This window comes from Notothenia coriiceps, unplaced genomic scaffold (genome assembly GCF_000735185.1).
Source record: "Notothenia coriiceps isolate Sejong01 unplaced genomic scaffold, NC01 NC01_scaffold00018854, whole genome shotgun sequence".
Classification (NCBI taxonomy): domain Eukaryota; kingdom Metazoa; phylum Chordata; class Actinopteri; order Perciformes; family Nototheniidae; genus Notothenia; species Notothenia coriiceps.
The window spans coordinates 1-4,708 of NW_011351555.1; the positions used below are offsets into that span (position 1 = coordinate 1).

The following is a 4,708-nucleotide window of genomic DNA, read 5'->3' on the forward strand; positions in this document are numbered from 1 at the left end:
TATTTATTATAAACGTTAGTCCTTAACACCTATCACTGTGTACATCACCATTCAAACATCTTTTAAAAGTTGAACAAACCCCACACAGCTCAGTGAAATGTTGACTTTATTTGATCATTTCAGTAAAAACTAACGTTCATATTTCTCTTTTTGATTATAATACTGATGAACGTTCAAAACAAAGCACTTTGGCAACTTACCACATACGTTTTAAAATGCTTAATAAGCACCGTAACTTTCATGATATAATTTCTCCGTCATAATCGTTTGTTTCCGTGAACGGCCGACTATTGTGTGACACAAATGCTGCGGCTGCAAGGCATTGTGGGGAAGCATTTTCTCCTCTCCTTTCGGTAAGGAAGGTCCAGTGGTTCCTAAGCTAAAGGAGGTTATAAAGGAAGTTTGAAACCTCCTTTCCTTTCATTTAGAGAATTGGAATGGCACTTAACATGGCTGCCACTGACGTACTTCCGGGTCATTTCACTTGGTTAGGAAGGTTCCTAAGCTAAATGGACTATTGGAACGCAACCTGGGCCTGCCGGTAAGCGTGGAAGTGTGATCTGCCGCAAGCGGGCGGCAGGAGCGGGGATGTCAGCATCAGCTTGTAGATGGTATTTTAAACTTGATGCGCTCTGAAACTAGGGGGCGGCCGAGGACAAAAGATACACATGCGTTAATCGCGTTAAAATAATTTGTGGCGTTAATTTTTTGTTTTGTTATTAACGCGTTAACTTGACAGCCCTAAAAAATACACATTGGGACGGCTGTGGCGCAGTGGACTAGTGCGTTGGGGTTCAGATCAGGGGAGCACAGGTTCAAACTCCACTGCAATCAGCATGTTGTTGTGTCCCTGGGCAAGACACTTCACCCCAAATTGTTCCTGTGGGGGTTGTCCACAGTATTGAGTATGTAAGTCGCTTTGAATAAAAGCGTCTAACAAGTAACAAGTAGTAAACATAACACAAGTTAATAACGGTGAAAATTCTAGTTTTTGCTGCTTGTTCGGAGTTGGCACACACTCAACATCATCACTCTGGGTTCGGGGGTCTTTAGCTACTAGCTTCGTGTTAGCATGTTGCCTTTGCAGGTGCTTGTAGAGGTTTGATGTTGTTGTGTTTTTCCTTACCATCACATTCCTGTTCTTTCTTCTGACACATTTAAAGTAATGGGCATACCTCCACCCCTCAAAAGTTATAGCTGTTGATGTGTCTGTCTGCACTGCAGCACAACCCCTGTGACAGTTGCATGCAGACAAGTCGCGTAAATGTTACGAAAATATCCCTCTAGTGACTTGAAATATTTAAAATTGCTCAAAGTTAAACCTATCTTATCTACCCCTGGAACTAGCTAAACTAGTTATAAATATGTTTATTATTTACTGTCGTGTTGGGTCACTCATTCACTGGATCAGCGAGCTGCATGAGACACAGACGGGCTGTCAGGAGAGGGAAAGAGGAAAAGAGAGGCTCCCTTTATGAAACCCGCCGTGTTATTATCCAAAGTTACTGTAAACTTCTGAATAATGTAGTAACTACTAGAGTCTAGTCTGTCAAAGGGAGAATCTAGTAATTTGTTCACGCAATGTTAGTAACTATAGTGTGATTACTGAATTTATAACTGTAACGTGTTACATTACTCTGTTACCGTCAAATGTAATGTGATTACAGTACTTTGTAACGCGTTACACCCAACACTGGCGAGGATACACATACATCTTTTACTATACTTGTGAGGACCATAACCCAATATGCATGATGTGATGACACACACACACGTTTTGCTATAATTGTGAGAACCATAGCATGATGTGAGGATGTTCCTCTCTCCGCTGCAGACCCAGTAATAAAGGAGCAGCCTCTGTCAAACTCTGAAAACAACATGGTATCCAGTGGCAACACTACAACGCGGTGAAACACAGGTAGCAGTTTGTAAAAAGTGGAGGATAATGTTTTAGATGTAGTCTTTTGTTTAAAGATTCAAATGTTATACATAATTTACATGAATATTTAGATAATGTATATATATATATGTAGAACATCTTCATAGATGCCTGCTGAACACACAATGACATTATTATAACCCATCTTTTAAACAAACCCGATTTTGAGATTTTTCACTAAATTGAGTTTTCAAAAGTGAATTCGACCATTAATACCACATTGCTGTGCTGTAGCAAGAATAGCCATACAGTTCCAATAAATACAGTGTGATGTACAGATGGGTGACAAAATGGAAGAAAAAAGTGAGACATTACACTCTTTTCTCAAAATGTTTTCAGTTTTTTTCTTTAATTTGTCTATCATCTTTATTTAACGTCAGAGTATTAAGGGGCCATACAAAGGTTCAAGAATACTCGATTCTTGAACTCACTGCAAAAACTCTTGAATATCCTCTGAGATTTAAGTGGTGTTTGCACCAATGTATGACTTATTAGTTTTTCTCATTAAGTAATGACTTTAATATTGACAATTCTCCTTTTTTTCCGGAGAAAAAACAGTTGACTTCGATAATAGGGAACCTGAAAATGCTAACTCATCTTGAGGTTTAGGACTCATTCCTGCACCACTGTATTGGTCTTCTCAGTATCTCTAAGACTAAAAGTGTTTATTTCATGATTGCTGTCCTCTCTGGTTTTCCTCTCTGCAGAAGTGAAAGAAGAAGAAGAAGTTTGTTACCTCAGCTTTGTACCCGGTTGTGACAGTAACTTTGACAAGTGTACAGTGACAATGGATCAAAGTAACTCTGACCAGTTACAGAAACACACATCTATACACACATCAATGCAAGCACACCTCTACACAAACACACATGCAGACATGTATACACACATCCTTCTCCTCTGTATCAGTCTGCCATTGGCTTGTCCTGGTTACCTGTCCAGAAGCCTGACCAATGAGCTTGAAGCTGCTCCCCCCCCCACACCCCCAATTGTCACCCCCAAATAGTATTTTCCTCCCAACTCAGTGTCGTGTAGATCAACACGGACAAACAACTTTTAAAGACAATTCAGTCCCTCCTCTCTGTCGTCCCTTTTTCCTATCGTCCCCTCTTTGTTTGCATCAGCATGGAGAATGAACAGGAGCGTCAGCCTGTAAAAATACCCCCCCCCCTACCCGACCTGTTCATCCATCCGTCTGTCTGCCCCCCTTCATCCTCATCCTAATCCCAACAGACAGACAGACAGACAGACGTCTTAGCACTACTCCAGTTCTGAAAGTGGCATGGTGGACTCTAGATAGAATGATTATAATAATATTAATGAAAAAAATAAATGATTTTTATTTAGATGAAGTGTGCCTGTGTCAAGAGTGAATTATTGCTATTTATTTTTGTAGGTGTGTGACATCTTTCTGATTTAAAGAGCAACTTGCAGGGTTTTTTTTTCTACATTTATGCTTAAACTTGCTTGAAAATTACAATTAAAAAAGTGAATGCAGGATTTGATATGTTTTAGGAGACATAAAGGCAGGAATTCAGAGGGAAAGGAGCGATTTTGAGCTCTGCTCTTAAAAACGGCTTTTTTTTAAGGTCATACGTGAAACGCGTCATATTACATCACAAAGGGGACACATCTCCGCTCTCTGACCACGGGAATAGTTAGTAGTTGCAGTTGTGTTGAGCGGTTGTGTTTTAGTGAGCTGGTATTTTTCGGTAGTTTTACATTGTATTTCACCATTTGTAATCATGGTGCAATATTGTGTTTGTGCAGGTTGCACAAATACCAGCCTGTCAGGACATCGAGTCCATAGTTTCCCTCACGGGAAAAGGACCGGATCTAGCGTTCGTTCCTGGGTGCTTTGTGCATCCACCTCCCTGCAGCACATACTCTCCACAGCTTTATCAGGAAACCGGATTACTTCTCTCTCCCCCCCCTTCGCTGCTCTCTCTCTCTCCCCTCCGGTACACGTAACCGTAAGACGTAGTGTGGAGTTGCATTAGGTAACGCTGTGGTGGCTGTACTGCTCCAGCCGTCTCCTTTGTGTTTGGTTGTTTCCCCCTGTCTGTTGTTTGTGTGGGCGTGGTTGCTGTCACTCCTGGCTCCTGGCTCAACCTCCACTCACCTGCTTCAATCAGCTGGTCACCCTCCCCGACTACACACCTGCTTTCCATCAAGCCATTTACAACGGCATATCAACGGAGGCTCCACAACCTTTCTCCGCCAGATCGTCAAGTATCAGCCGTATCTCGCGTCTCCCCTCGGTACACAGCACCGTAGTGTGGAGTTGCATTAGGTAACGCGTGATACGGCTGATACTTGCGCATTAGTTTCTGTTGTGGATCAGTATCAACCGTCCTGCCAGTAACGTTACTATATTATCAATGCTACTTTAGTTATAGCCTGATATATGATAGCTAACTTTACAATGTTGTGATGTGACGTTAGCTAACATTCTGTAGCTAACTCCGATCACTCACCAAGGTAGCTGCCCAGTTCTCCACTGGTTCTCCTCACACCACAGCTCAATTTCTCTCCGATGGCCGTTATTTCTTCTAATCCTTGGCTGCTCCTGGTCTCTTGGACGCCTAGCAGGCTCATAATTATAAGGTTGTGGTCCGTCATATGCATTCGAATATTCATGTTCAACTTCTTCTGTGTCGAAACTAGCATTGGGATCCATGTTTAGTAATACGTTACACCGGCCGCTCTCCCCCTTGTGTCCCCCGTGTTACGTCACACGCGGGAGGTCACGTGCCGAGGCTTTTTTAT

The 4,708-nt window shown here is 42.1% G+C and overlaps 1 long non-coding RNA gene across 1 annotated transcript; it reads left to right on the top strand.

Moving 5' to 3' along the window:
- The first annotated feature begins 1,605 nt into the window (after positions 1–1,605).
- LOC104951286 (uncharacterized) lies at positions 1,606–3,291 on the top strand. Its single transcript, XR_799006.1, has 2 exons — positions 1,606–1,918; positions 2,647–3,291. It is a non-coding gene; the product is annotated as an uncharacterized lncRNA (long non-coding RNA).
- Positions 3,292–4,708: the final 1,417 nt, after the last annotated feature.